This window comes from Salvia hispanica, chromosome 5, assembly GCF_029641045.1.
Source record: "Salvia hispanica isolate PSC_SH4W2 chromosome 5, Shi_PSC_v1, whole genome shotgun sequence".
In the NCBI taxonomy this organism is placed as follows: domain Eukaryota; kingdom Viridiplantae; phylum Streptophyta; class Magnoliopsida; order Lamiales; family Lamiaceae; genus Salvia; species Salvia hispanica.
The window spans coordinates 18,840,877-18,856,142 of NC_142696.1; the positions used below are offsets into that span (position 1 = coordinate 18,840,877).

Consider the following 15,266-nt stretch of genomic DNA (forward strand, 5'->3'; position numbering starts at 1 on the left):
AGAAGAGCTGGAGCAGCCAGCTAGGAAGAAGGTGAAAGTGACCCGCCCCGGAGTCCCACCCCAGTCTGGTTCCCGAGGGAGCCAGCCCCAGAAATGATCGAACATCTCTTGACCAAGTAACTTTTATTTTTTCGTTCTTTTCGTTCTTTTTTCTATTTTATTATCCACCTGTTATATATGTGTTTAACATTTATTATATCTTCTCCCACTTAGCCCACTGCGTGGTCTAAGTGTGAGAAGTTCGTGTTTTCTGTTGTTTTAATTGTTTTTTTTTATGTTTTTCTGTGTCTTTCTCCCACTTAGCCCATTGCTTGGTCTAAGTGTGAGAAGTTTTATGATTTTACATTTTGCATTGATCTCTCTGTTCCCCCCTTCACGACGATGGCTTAGGGACAAGCTTGAGTGAAGTGGGAGGGAGAGAGGAGTCAATGCATTACCCGTTTACATGTTAAGAGTTGTTAGTTTTAAGTTTTGTCACATGAGCCAGTGGATTTAATATGGCATGATTCCCTTAGTGAAAGTAATTGAAGATAGGAGGCATTTCAACTTAGAAGCTTTTTCCTTAAATGAGCCTAGTTAATTTGAATGAAGTAAGAATGACGGAGAATGCCTCTACTTACTTAGTTGTGAAGCCCTACTATATAGTGAGTTATAAACCTCAGATAACTTTGAGCTAACAATATTTAAGGGCCACCACTGAATGCTTAGGGAAGAAGAGCTATGAAGGAGAAAAAAAAAAAAAAAAAAAAGGGGGGGGGAATTGGGTTATGAAGGCATAAGCTGGACGAAGTCCAGGGTAAGGCGGTATAAGCTGGACGAAGTCCAGGAGGAAAAATGGAGGAACAAGCTGGACAAAGTCCAGATAAAAAAAGAGAAAGAAGAAAAGAAAAAAAAAAAAAAGGAGGAGGAATAAGCTGGACGAAGTCCAGAGGGGGGAATGGTCTAAAGGAGACAACTCTCATAACCCAACGCTTCAGTGGTGTAGCATTAACTTAAGGGAGAATCGATCCTAACATCCCTGGTGAGGAATGAGTGATCGAGTGAACCTAACAATTGGGTAAGTAGAGAGCTATCTTGACAAACTGACAGATTGACTAGGCAAAGGAAGGGAAAGGGCCTATTTGGAGGAGTGCAAACTATTGGAATGACCTTAATCTTGTGGGGACAGATGCCTAAAATTGAAACTAGCTCATGTATATATGTGTTTTGCGTGTTTGTGTGATTTTCTTATATTTCTTAGTTTTTTTTTTCTTCTTGAGTCTAGGTCTAGGAGTCGGTCAAGAGATAACCTCGCTTGAAATTTGCCTTATTCTTTTTCTTTTCTTGTCTTTATACTTGAGGACAAGTATGGTTTAAGTGTGAGCAGTTTGATAAGGCTAATTTCATGCATCGGTAATGTGCAAAAAATGTTATAAATTGCTGGGTCTAACACGTTTCCTAAGCCAGGTGTGTGAAGAAAATCGCTAGATCAAGGAAGTAAGGAAGGAGATGGTCTAGCGAAAGAAAAGGACGAAATGAGCAGGTCTTACAAGGAAAATTGGCGTGACGGGGGAGTCTACAGCTGAGGGCAACAAAGTCATTATCAATACCTCGCTGGACCCACTAAAGCGCCTATAAATAGAGAGGAGCATGCAGCGTAATGGATATAGTTTTTCACTCTTCTTAGCTCATACATTTTACACACACTTGGGAAACATTCTGGGGGATAATCGTAATAGGGGGGCACTTTCTAGAGATCTCAAGTTTGGTAACACCGTCACAGTGAGGGCGAAGATACATTTGTTTTAATTTCAGCTGTTTTTGCTAGTTTTCACCGTCGAACTTCACTTTTGGGAGTCGACTTTGATGTTGATTATGTTTAACTGTTTATCGCTCATGGATCTGAGTTTAGCTTTTAATTTCAAGTTACTTTTGCTTAGATCTCTCTACTGTTAGCGTAATTCTTAAATTGCTATGTCGATCTCTGTTTATTTCGTTATTGAGGTGTTTGATGTGGAATTGGGTGACAGATCTGTGGTTGATTGAGTGTTCGGAGCTTAAATTTGTAAATCTGACGTGATGGAGAATTTCTTCTATTTGGAGTCCGTGTCGGACGCTTGGATCCGGAGTGGATTTAGCGTCTAAAGTTGGTTTTGGCGTGTGAAAGAACAGTAGTGGATAGACTTGTTTTATTTCCTTTGTTTTCTATTTCCCTTCGTCTAGGTATGCAGATCTGTAAGTTCTTCGTGATTTATGCATAGATTTGATTCCAAGTTAGTAGCTCTGTTTTTTATTTGCTCATGTGTTTTTCTCAAGAAGTTTTATGCGAATTTGGTTGTAGAAGACGATGTCACTGTCAGTTAGTACTAGAGTTAGTTATTCTGCCACTTTCCAGTCGTACTCTGCTTTTTCTTAGAGGTGGTCCCATCGTAGAATTATTTCCTAGGTCTAGCTGTTAGGTTAAGTGTCTTTCTAATATTCCCAAGTCAAGTTAATTTTAATTTTTCCTCAACCCAAGAAAATGCGTGGCAGCAGCCAACACCAAAAATACTCCCAAATCCTTGATTACGATTCTTACGTATCCTTCTCTGTGGGATCGATCCCTACTTCCCTATACTAGGTTTAGTAAAGTGGTTGAGGGTTTTTGAAGCGGGGAAGTACTTGTGTGTCCGACGACCGGGATTCCACGCAACCTGCGAGTTCCTAGACCAAGTGATCTAGTGGACTTGCTGGATCTGGGGAACCTGCCTTATTTGAACATTGCAACACTGCACACACACCACACTTGTACTGTCTCAACCAAGAAACACAGGTAGCTTCAGTCGCACATCATAGTTGCACGACACTCCTTTCAAGGGTAGATGGCTTCCGGACACAATCCGTGCTTTTTCACATAGCTAAAACCCCTCTTGAACAAATAACCAAACCCTTAAATGTGTCTGAAATGCCAAATCCCCCATGGCGCTGAAGTAGTGAAGATGGTCTCGTAATTCCTGCACGGATCCAATGCAGACGAATTCTGATGAGTGATGTACAACCTCGTCGACGTGCAAGGCTGCAGTCACTGCGAATGCATAACATATTGCTGCAAACAAAACCGAGAATTAATTAGCCTTACCTCCGGTAAGATGAAGAATATTTATATTCTTATATCAACGGTATAGTGTACCGAAGTTTGGTATATCGTCCCGATTAGGTATACCGAAGTTGGGTACGATATAACAAAATATTGATATGGTAATGGAAGTGATACCACTTATACTGAAAGTTCGGTATATCTTAATTGGTATACCTAAACTTTTGATATGATAATGGTATGTAATTCTTTCATACTGATATTTCGGTACAATATACCGTACGGACCCAGTCCTAGTCACAACTATATCTATATATTCAGTTTTATATTGAATCATTAGCATCCCAATGTTAAAGCATATACATACACTCATATTGGAGATGTGATTTAGTTTGAAGGAAATATTTGAGAGGACAGTTAGTAAAATATATGGAAAATAATTTAGGAGATGCGGGTAATGTGTGAGAACTAAAGAACACTCTATTCTCAAACTCTAGTTATGCAAAATGGTACAACTCTCCCATATTTATAGTCATTCCTAACTTATTATGAAATTCTCTACTTCATTCTTTAATATTCTAAATATCTAGATGATTCTCCTAAAAGTATTTAGATTTTCTAATATTACTACCTAATATCATCTAGACTAGGGCATTTTTTCTCCTAATATCATAGTATAATTTTATATAATATCTAGATACTTTGATTATAAAATAATTTTATTTATATTCCAACAATAAGCACATATATGTGATTGTTTAAACAATAACATGGACTTAATTAATACTCCCTCTGTCCCACTTAAGATGACACATTTTCCTTTTTAGTTTGTCCCAACTAAGATGACACATTTCATTTTTTGGAAACTTTTTCTCTCCAATTAATACACCCAACCACTTTTTCCTACCCCTATTAAAATATCCATCTTTCTTTCTCTCTCTATTTTAATACTTTCACCCACCTTTTCTCTCTCCAATTAATCATATTAACCAATAACTTCTTAAATCCCGTGCCGACTAAGGAATGTGTCATCTTAGCCAGGACGGAGGGAGTAAAGTATAATTTCAATGTAGAATACACCACCTCAATCATCTTCAAGACATTTTTTTTTATTCTAGATCATTTTCTTTTCCTTGTTTATACTTGGACAAGATTAATTTACAATAATACTCTTTTTTAGCTTAAAGTTCATATTCTCAACTTTTAAGGTTTAAAAAAATGTACTATATTACACTAATTTCAAGAAATAAACTGTTTTTTAGCTTTAAGTAGGAATATACATGATGAATCATTAATTCAAAGATGAAATGAATGGGAATATTCCGGAACCCATCTAAATCTAGACAACTGTAAATTATAATAATAACAAATCTCACACAAAAAGTATATTTTAAATAGATTATATAGACAAAGGGTAGGTTGACTTGAATATTAGAGTAGGTAAAACATATTGAGGATATACAAAGTATATAGGTTGATATAGAGATCAAATTGATTGTCATGAATTAAATAAGCATAATTTGTCCTATATTATAGAAACAACTTAATTAAGATATTATATATAAAGAGAAAAAAAGTTGTAAAAGATAGATATATACCACATAAAAAAAAATCATTTTAAGGCAATCTTGATTCCCGTAAGAAACAACAAGTGTTTATTAGCCCGAATCTCTATCCCATTAGTAACTAAAATAGTTGGTCAAACAGATACATAGCTAATTTGGCCCAAAACCACTCCTCTTTTCCCAAATCTAATAACTTTAATCGGATCCAATTCTCATAATGAACATTAACTGCAAACATTTAGGTTAATTTCCTTAATCTAGTAGTAGCTACTAGAATGCATGCACCCTAGTACTATTTAATTCCTTTTATCTTTTGTTATCTTTAGAAATTCTTTTAGTTCCAGTCGAGAATTAATTCCATTGACTTATTTTCTTCAGAGAAGCTAAACATACAACCAAACTATTCATTTGGCCCAAAACGTTTATTTTTTGAAAAATAGGTTTATAACAAATAAAAATGGCGCTGAAGTAGTTGTTTTTTTGGCAGTTCCGTAAAAAAACTAACGATTAATGCTAATTGCACAGTGGCATGACCATTAATTTTTTACAAGACCGTAAAAAAAGAACCATTCCGACAAGGATTTCATATGTTATGGACTTGTTTTTCAAAAAGTAAATACCTTGGACCAAATTCATATTTTGGTCATATGTTTAGGAACAAAATTGACTCTTACTTTTAAATAAATCCATAAAATAATTTGTTGTTTCAGAATTTATCAAACACTCCAATCATTCGCTAAAATGCCCAACCCTTATTTAATCAGCCCAAAGCTAAAGGGTTTAGGAAGCAGCCCAAAATAATTTATTGAAACGACCCAAGTTGAAAATATTGAGTTGGCCCAAGTAATGAATTTGTCAGCTTCAAGTTTTTATGTCTCCAATATCATTGATCATTTCAATCAACGGGAAGTTGAGTGATTGAAGCAAAAAATGTGAAAACGACAAGGATTTTGCGATAGAGTTAAAAACTTCAATGCTTTTCGTCAATCAAAATCGAAATCTTCAATGATTGGTTGCATTTATTTGTTGATCGGCTGGTTGTATAGTCTTGATATTTCGTAATCTCATGCTACATCTTATCGATTTATGCCCTAAGTGGCCAAGTGCATTAGTTTTTTAGGATATTTTTAGCTAGCGCTGTAAATTTAACAAATTTTGCTTTGTTTTTGATGAGTTCACCAAGTCCTTGCTCTTAGCATCCATTCCATAATAAAATTTGGAGTATACACTTCCTTCAGGTTGTGATTCAGACAGGCTTCTAGAAGGCTCTGGTATCTGTCCCCAATATTTGCCCAAGCTCTCACCATACCCTTGGGTGGCCTCCTTGATTTCCCTTCGTCTTGCAGTTGTGATTGATGCTAGGATGTAGTGGTTTAGGAACTCCAATTTGAATTCCGCCCAGGTGTTGATGCTGTTGGACTCCAAACCTCTAAACCATGCATCTGCTTCATTTTTCAGAGAGAGGGGGATGACTCTCAGCTTGAGGTCCTCCTCACTTGACTCCTCTGGTCTCCTCTGCACTCCGCAAATTTTATCAAATTCACGAAGGAATTTAATCGGGTTCTCGGCATCATTCCCCAAGAAGTTAGATAAGATGTTAAGCACTTCTGGGCCTATGTTCACGGCTCTCTGCCCTTCTGTCATAGATATGGCAGATAGTGGGTTCAGCCACAGAGTGGGCATAGATTGAACCTATCTCCGGATCTTTTTTCTGTGCACCCTCCATAGTGATTTCTTCTTATGTCTCCTCTTGGTCTGGGGTGGCTATTACTTCCAGTGAGTTCACCAAGGTGGTGTCCTCACTCTCTTCACAGTAGGCCCCCGAGTTAGTCGGTGGTGGAATGGGAAGTGGTTCGTCTTTGATCATCTTGTGGTTCCACTCCTTATTCTTCTTCTTCTTGCCTTGTTGACTTAGTGCCTTTGAGCAAGGGTGAACAAAAAATAACAAAAAGTTTATTTATAAAATTTAAACTAAAACTTCTAACTAAAACCTGAGATGCTCTGCCCATCTAAGTGTCATTTGGCATTGGTAGTCCTTGGGCTAGCACCAGAATGGAAGCTGATCAGTCCTCATAGACAAGGTTGTTGATCTTCCTCTGACGCCTTGAGCTGTCTCGAAACTGCAACCAAAAACAAAAAACAAAAAACAAAGAAGACATAAAAGTATTTACACCCAAGGTATCTCGCAACAATTTAACTCTTGCGCCATCATCCTTGGCAACGGCGCCATTTTGACAGTCGCCCTTTTCGCTCTCATCTCCTTCTTCTTTAAAGTTGTGTGTGTCGTCGCAAACTGCTCAAGTTGGGCAGTCGACCTGACCAGGCCAGCCTATTTCTGCTTGTTTCACCTGTAAAAACGCGGGTGAGTGCATCCGGTAAAAGCTCAGGCTGATCAAGTTGAGTGACTCCGACTCGAGTGAGAAGAAATGAGACGCTGAAGGGGATACGACATCAAAAACCTTAACACACTAATACTAACTAATTAGCATAGGGAAGTAAGGATCGATCCCATAGAGATGAGGCGGTGTGATATGTTTGTGTGATACGGCTTGGGGCTTGGCTGCTGCCACGCTTTACTTTGGTGGTGGGTTAAGTATCTACTGGTGCGGAAAAGAAGAAAACTAACTATGCTGAACAACTAAACTACCTAACTAATCAACTCAGAAAACATTGCTATAAAAAGAAAAACAGAATAAACGGGGTTCTCAGGCCCTACAAAAAGGTACGAAAAGCAAAAAAACTTTAACAGAATCGTCTTCCTCAACAGATCAGCATAAAGAAAACAGAGCAGCAACAAATCTGAAAAGGTGAAGAAGACGAAACAAAAGAAGACACATAAAACTTAAAAATACTTCTACGATCTAAGGTACGACAACGTAAAAACACTGCCTACGACATTATCATGCAAGAACAGAAAGAAAACACCTAGATCTAAATAGAAAACAAAGGCTCAAACAGAAAAAATCAAATCTAAGCTAAGACTCACATAAAACATTAAAATAGGAAACAAGCACGAAGCTAAGAGAACGAAAACAGAAACTTAGATTAAACTAGAACAGAACAGGAAAGAGTCGATTACATGGAAATAAAACAAAAACTAAGCTAGAAAAGCAGGAAATTGTTTTATCACCCCTTCTCGGAGCGGAATAACCGAATGTTCGAGAAACAGCAAAGAAAACAGCTAACTACCAGCTATCCTAGATGGAACGAAGTGTGTGCTAAAGATTGAAAAGCGAGGAATTGAAGAGAACTTTGATTTCAGCTCTGGAAGAGAGCTAGAAATCCTACCTACTCTAAAGAGAACCCCCCTAAACTATTCAGCAAGAAATAAAATGTGGGGGAACTCCCTTCTCTTAGTGTGTATGGCTCCTTTATATAGGGAGGCGTAGGGCTCTGATCCCTAGGGTACCACCCCCTGGAATGACGCTTCTGCCCTTCACACCTTAGTGTGGAGTTCATAGTCTTCTCCCCAGTGCAAGGGTTGGCTGGCTCCGGTTGAATAATGACTTGATCAACTCAAATGCCACCTCTTTTCTCCTCTTTTCCCAACTTTTCCTTTTGCCCTCTGAAATGATGTGATCTTCGGTTTCTAGTGAAATCTACACACACCTGGCTCAAAAAGGGTCGTTACTTCGCTGATTTCAGTGCAATTTTACTATAAAACACATGCATGAATCGGGCCTCACCATTAATCCAGTTTGGGGGAAATGTGACTTGAGAGAGATTTAGGTTTTGAGAGTTTGGAATTTATGTTTTCCAAAATTATACCATTATTTCCTTGTCATAACGAAATCAACAAGAAACAAATATTAACTGATAAATTTAGTCAAGAAGAAGATTATATTGGAAAATGCAATTAAACTAAGTTTGATACAAACAAAGCTGTGTATACTAAGTGTGTTTCACATATCATGAAAGAAGTGTTGGGGTTTGTATACTAAAAGATGTTTCGAGCGTACATGCCTTTGTACAATCAGCTTGTGCATGTATACGAGAAACGCCATGTCTACTTGTTTACCTAATTATGAGAATAAATAATATAATATAATGGTTTATTATTGAAATATGATAAACAAGTCTAAGGCTTTTTACTAAGAAGGTCAAGTAGGGAAATTCGATGAATCTCCTCATGAGTTTTCCAGTAGGGGACTTGGCCAGATCTAGTAAGAAGAAAAACGTATTCACAACCTAGATAGGCTTTGACTACCTATTGGTACGATTGCGGTGTTTGTGATAATTCTCTCTTACCTAAGACGAGATTAGTAACACCGGTGTGGTAAAACATTGAAAATGATCTAATACGAAATGTATTCTTTATTGCTATCTACTATAAGAATATATTTCAGAAAGTTTAGTATTTTCTAGTCTATGATATTAATATCAATATTAGTTATTCAGTCAGACACCACTTTGACTTATCAATATGTGAGAGTTTGTATGTAACTCAAGTTCATGATATCTTGGGTGGTAGTAATTGAATAACATGAAGGTATTGGAATATTATTTCATAGAATTCGCGTGCCCAGTGTGGTATGATTAAATCCCTAAAAGGGTGATACCCAATGAGCTGTTTGAAAAAGGTTTTTATTATTCAGAAATCTGCGCAGTTGGAATTTATTCCATGAATAATAAATAAAATTTCAAACTAGAAAACTCTTTGGAGAATCAATTTAATTCAAGTCATATAGCAGACGAAAGAATTAAATTGATAGATTAAAATAATCTTAAACGCGGGAAATATTATAAAATAAAATGGACCCAAGTTATTTGTAATTTTGATGATTTAGATGGGAGTGCAATATTATTCTTTAGTGAAACAAAATAATATTCCATTGATAATATATTAAATCATGGGTCATTTGATTTAATTAGATATTTATCTAATGGGTGAGCCCAACATCTATTTCATTCCATGGATCCCCATCCTAGCCCAACAAGTCCAAGCTTATAAATAGTGTAGAGATGGGAAACTCTAGTATGCACTTCACAAACCCTAACCCTGGCCTCCATAGGCGGCGCCTCTCTCTCTCCCTCTTGGTCTCGATTTTCATGCCCTAGCACGTGGGAGATTAGGGTTCTTGTTTTGTTCTTGTTCTATCCTAATTCATAGGATTAGATCAAGGCAGTTTCGTATTTGTGATGGTTTTTCCTAGATCTCATATCACTTTTATTTGGTTGTTCGAGATCCGCCCACACGGATGAATAATCAAGGACAAGGGAATAGGTTGGAAGATTCGTGGTCGATAAACCAAGGATCTCCGGGTGGTGCAGCTAGCAACTTCGATCCTATGATGGATCAAGAGGTAACAATCGAATCTACATCAAATATGCATGATTATGTGTTTTTGATGTGTTATATCTATAGATCTATGTTAATTGCATGAAATTTCGAATGCATAATCACCTATATAGATCCGTTGAGGATTTTTTTGTTTTCCGTGTCTTCCGCTGCGGTAGTCCGAACAAGAAGCTGTATGTCCTAGTATCCTGGATGATGTATCTGACTGCTCCGACGCAGCCCAACACCGCAACAATCGAAAACTAGCCAGCAATACCCGCATTGAAGAGCAGCAACGGGAGGCGAAGCTTCCTGCTCCTCGGCATCTTACCCGCCTTCATGTAAGCCACAACAGGGAAGACAAAATCCAACGGTGTAAAGCCAACAACTCCACATATAGAAACAAAATCCCCAAAGAACAGCATGGCTGAGGAAACAAGCGTTATCAGAGCAACGTACGCAAAGGTGTACACGAGGCGATACACACAACCACGGAGCCTGCCGTCCCTCCCTTCAAAGTATGCATATGTTGGCATGCAGTAAATCTACATGATGGTTCAAATCAAAAAATCTCAAGAGTAATGCAAACTCATTTCTTGTTGAATACCTGATAGCATCCCAAAATCTGAACAAATGCAAAGAGATTGGCAACGACGAGGGTCCATTGAGGCGTCGTTAGAGAAGCCACGATATAAGGCTCAACACCCGCACCAAACTCCCAATAGCCAAGAAACGCTATCTGCCAGTAGGTCACAGCAATGACAGAGTATGCAGACGATACGCCTTTATACATGTTCGCCTTCACTTGCTCCCTCACCTTGCTCTACCAAGAAACACACATAAGTTTGAAACTACTGAAAAATGCATAAACAAGCACCAAAAAAGAGATGGCTAAGCCATATAAGTATGTTACTTGTATCTCCGGGAGCATTGCATCTCCAAACAAGAAGGCGATTGCTAGGGGTGGCGAAACGGGTTACCCGCGGGTACCCGCACCCGACAAGTCGGGTACCCGTACCCGATTTTAGCTAAATTGGTTGTCCCAATACCCGCCCCGTGATATACCGGGATTACCCGATACCCGTGTCGGGTATCCCGTACCCGGCATTGCGGGTACCCGTACCCGACCCGAAATTCGAATAAAAAATTTGAAAACCATAATAATCGTCGATGTTCCCTAATTTACTTAATTAATATTGATGGTAAACTTTGAATAGATTAAGAATAAAAGTGAGGGGACCCTATAGTTAGTTCCGATGAGTTTTCAATTGTATGTTCGTCGGAATATAAAAATGTTTCAAAAGAACTCTTAGAAACATTTCATTTTCTTCACTCATTTTGGAAAAATAATAATATAAATACTCTTCTCTACATTATTATTTCTCTTACTTTATTTTTTCTTCATTCTAACTATTTATTTTTAATTTTTCAAAATGAATGTGTATATGGCTATTATTATTTAACTATTTATTTTTTTCTCTAATTTAACTATTTGAAACGCCTCTATTAATATGGAATGGAGGGAGTATTAAAAATGATATATGGCTCTAATACTAATAATAACGGGTATTAACGGGACTAACGGGTATACCCGTACGGGTAGTGGGTATACCCGCTACCCGCAAAACTCTAAAACACACTACCCGATCCCGCCCCATTTCCCGTTATCGTCGGGTATCGGGTACCCGATACCCGGCGAGTAGCGGGTCGAGATGGAAATAACCCATTACCCGCTACCCATTTTGCCACCCCTAGCGATTGCTCCTAGCGCGTTGAAGCGCCTAAACACCTTATCAGACAAACTCCCTTCCAAGCCATACGTGACCTTGCTCTCGATCCCCCCTGTTCCTTGCAACGCCTACCAAGGGTCACTAAATCGTGTTTTCTTCCAAAAGATACGCGATTGGAATTTGGAACCTACCACTATACGCGGTCACCCCAATGACGGTGGTGGCAAAGCCGATGGTGCTCAGGGTGCAGAGCGCGTTCAACCACCTGAGCGAGTGGATGTCCGGGAACTGAGAGAGGGCGAGCTCGAATCCACCGAAGAAGACTATGAAATGCTGCAACTTCAAGCCACCATCTGAATCATAGTGTTTGTACACTGCCTATTCATAAAGAGATGGATGGAAACAATGAAACAACAATTAAACAACTAGTAACAAGATTGACATTACCTTGAGGTTGCTGCCAGCAGCAATTTGGATGGCTATGTTGTTGCAAGAGAAGCCACCTGCTGGAAAAAGGCAATAGACCAATAACCTCATGATCCTTCAATCAAGAAGTGGGTATTATCAATATTGGTGTTGATATATAATCCCTTGATTTCCCCGTCTCATGCTACTCGCACTTTTCTCTTTAGGTCGTAAATTAAAGATTGAGTAATTAGTGTAATTTAAATTAGTATTTCAAGTGTAATAAGGGGACTGGGGACACTTAATTCATCTAATATGTATGTCTTAATTATATACCCTAATTCTTACTTAATATAAATAGTGCCAATAGTTTGGGACATGCCGAAAAAAAAATTAAGCAGCATGGGACGGAGGTAGCAACTTTGATTTGGCAATTTCTTTCTCTCATTCTCCGCTAACAATATTCTAATCACTTTTTTTTACCAATTATTAAAACATGTATCATTTTAAAAGTTTTTATTTTTACGAGAGGAGAGAGTATTTTAGTGAGGAATGAAGAATGCTAGCAAGAAGTGTGTAGGTGGTGTGGGAATTGGCATCCCATCTCCAAAGGGAAGCAATGAGGAAACTTGAATACCATGTGGACAGAGTCCTCCAACTAAACTCACCACCCCGAAAGGCCAGCCGAGAGAGGGCGACGTCGCAGGGGAGAGGGGCGTAGGCGGCGGGGGTGGCGATGGTGGTGTCCACGTGGAAGGCGGCGTGGGCCCAGCTGCCTTTAGATGTTTGGGGTTGAACATCTTTGTCGGTGGTTTGAGTTTGAGAGCTCTTCTTCGCCATTAGAGAAGTTCAGTCACAGAAGATTAAAATTTAATACTTTAAGTAAATTTTTTTTGACATGTAAATAAATAAGTTAAATAGGTGATTCATTTTCTAGTGAAAATGTTGACTATTGAATGAAAGATGATTACGACAAATTTAAAAATTCAACGCAAAAGAGTGATTGTATCTTAAAATTTTGAAATTTATGATTTTGTTTTTTCTTTTAGTAATTGTATGGGTGGAGTTATTGTCGGATCTGCCTGATAATAATCCAACTCGTTAAGGCCAAATTCAAATGCAATATTTTCATTTTACATGAAAAAAAAAATTAATTTGAGCAAATGTATTTTACGTTGTTCTAACTTATTTCTGGCAATTAACAATATGCATCACCAAATTTATTAGGAAATCAGTCATGATTTTAGTTTTAATGCAAATAAGCCCAAATTGAATCCTCCAAGTATATAAAAATGAGATTTACATTTTACTAATTTTTTCAAATCAAAATATCATCATGTTTATTTAAAACTAGTGCTAAAAAAAATAAGAGCACTCGCATCTTCACATTTCCAAAAAACAAAACTTCACAATTCTAAGGCCATCTCCAATCATTTACACCAGAATCAAACCCATTTTTGAGTATATGTCACTTGTAAATGAATTTTCAAGAAGAAGGAAGGCACTACACCAGATGATGGCATTAGATACAAGGCTCGTCTAGTTGCAAGAGGGTTCACGCAGAAGGAGGGGGTTGGCTATAATGAGATATTCTCACCAGTGGTCAGATACACTTCCATCAGAGTGTTACTTGCGATAGTTGCACATTATGATTTGGAGCTTGAGCAACTAGATGTGAATACGGCTTTCCTGCACGGATTGCTTGAGGAGGATATCTACATGACTCGGCCAGAGGGATTTGTGGTTCCGGGCAAGGAGGACTAAAGCAGTCCTTGTATGGACTAAAGCAGTCTCCGAGGCAGTGATATAAGAGGTTTGACAGTTACATGATCAAGCTGGGATTCAGCAGGAGTCCGTATGATTGTTGTGTCTATCACAACAAAGCTGATGATGGTTCTATGGTCTATCTTATTCTATATGTGGATGATATGCTCATAGCTGCGAAGTCGAAGTCTGAAGGACAGAAGTTGAAAGCTCAGCTTAGTGCTGAGTTTGAAATGAAGGATTTGGGTGTTGCGAAGAAAATTATGGGCATGGAGATTTCTAGAGATAGAGAAAAGAAGAAGTTTTCTGTGTCACAGAAGAGCTACATTGAGAAGATTTTGTCAAGATTTGACATGTCTGCATCTAAGGCTATTGATACTCCAAGTGCCACAAACATTCATTTGTCATCTGATCTTGCACCGAAATCCGAAGTTGAGGGGGAGTACATGTCTCAAGTCCTGTACTCTAATGCAGTAGGGAGTTTGATGTTCGCCATGGTCTGTACTAGGCTAGATATAGCGCATGCTGTCAGCGTTGTTAGCAGGTTCATGGGAAATCCTGGAAAGGAGCACTGGCAGGCTGTGAAGAGGATCTTTCGTTACTTGAGAGGTACGTATGATGTTGGTCTCATTTATGGAGGTGATACTCACTGCTTAGTGACTGGTTATTCTGATTCTGACTATGCTGGAGATGTCAATGGTAGAAGATCTATGACCGGTTATGTTTTCACTCTTGGTAGTTCTGTTGTTAGTTGGAAAGCAACTTTGAAGGCTGCAGTTACTTTGTCTACTACTAAAGCAGAGTATATGGCGTTGACAGAAGCTGCTAAAGAGGGAATATGGTTGCAAGGGCTAGTTGGTGATCTTGGTATACATCAACATCAAGCTGTTGTGTTCTGTGATAGTCAGAGCGCTATTTGTTTAGCCAAGGATCAAGTCCATCATGAGAGGACTAAGCATATTGATGTGGGGTATCATTTTCTAAGAGATGAGAAGAGAATTGAGGTGAAGAAGGTTGACACTTCTGATAATCCTGCTGATATGTTCACCAAGTCAGTCCCGCAGAGCACATAATTCTGTGACCTAACAGGTCCAATTTGTATCTGAAAACCGCAGTCATAATTCAATTTGTTCTCTGTTCTTGCCCGTGGACGTAGCCAACACAACGTTGGTGAACCACGTAAATTCTGTGTCTATTTACGTTCTTTTGTTTCTTGATTCACAATTGCCCTATTTGTCATAACAAACTGGTATCAGAGCCAGGTTGGCGTCGGGTCTGGTCAGATTTGCGAGACCCATGTTTAAGTGGGGCCGACGATCGGTCTGAGTCGGAGCCCATTATGTGTTTCGATGTGGTCTCGGTTTGAGGGGGAGATTTGTTAGTACAAACCTATCCCACATCGGACATTTGAGGGAAGTTGGAAGGTGTATATAATTCCTGTCCAACCCCAATTAGTTTGAGGCCTTTTG

The 15,266-nt window shown here is 38.6% G+C and overlaps 1 long non-coding RNA gene across 1 annotated transcript; it reads right to left on the minus strand.

The window, feature by feature from the left end:
- Positions 1 to 9,529: 9,529 nt before the first annotated feature.
- LOC125189740 (uncharacterized) lies at positions 9,530 to 12,128 on the minus strand. Its single transcript, XR_016130201.1, has 3 exons — positions 12,076 to 12,128; positions 10,812 to 12,006; positions 9,530 to 10,721 (listed from the first exon to the last, which is right to left on the minus strand). It is a non-coding gene; the product is annotated as an uncharacterized LOC125189740 (long non-coding RNA).
- Positions 12,129 to 15,266: the final 3,138 nt, after the last annotated feature.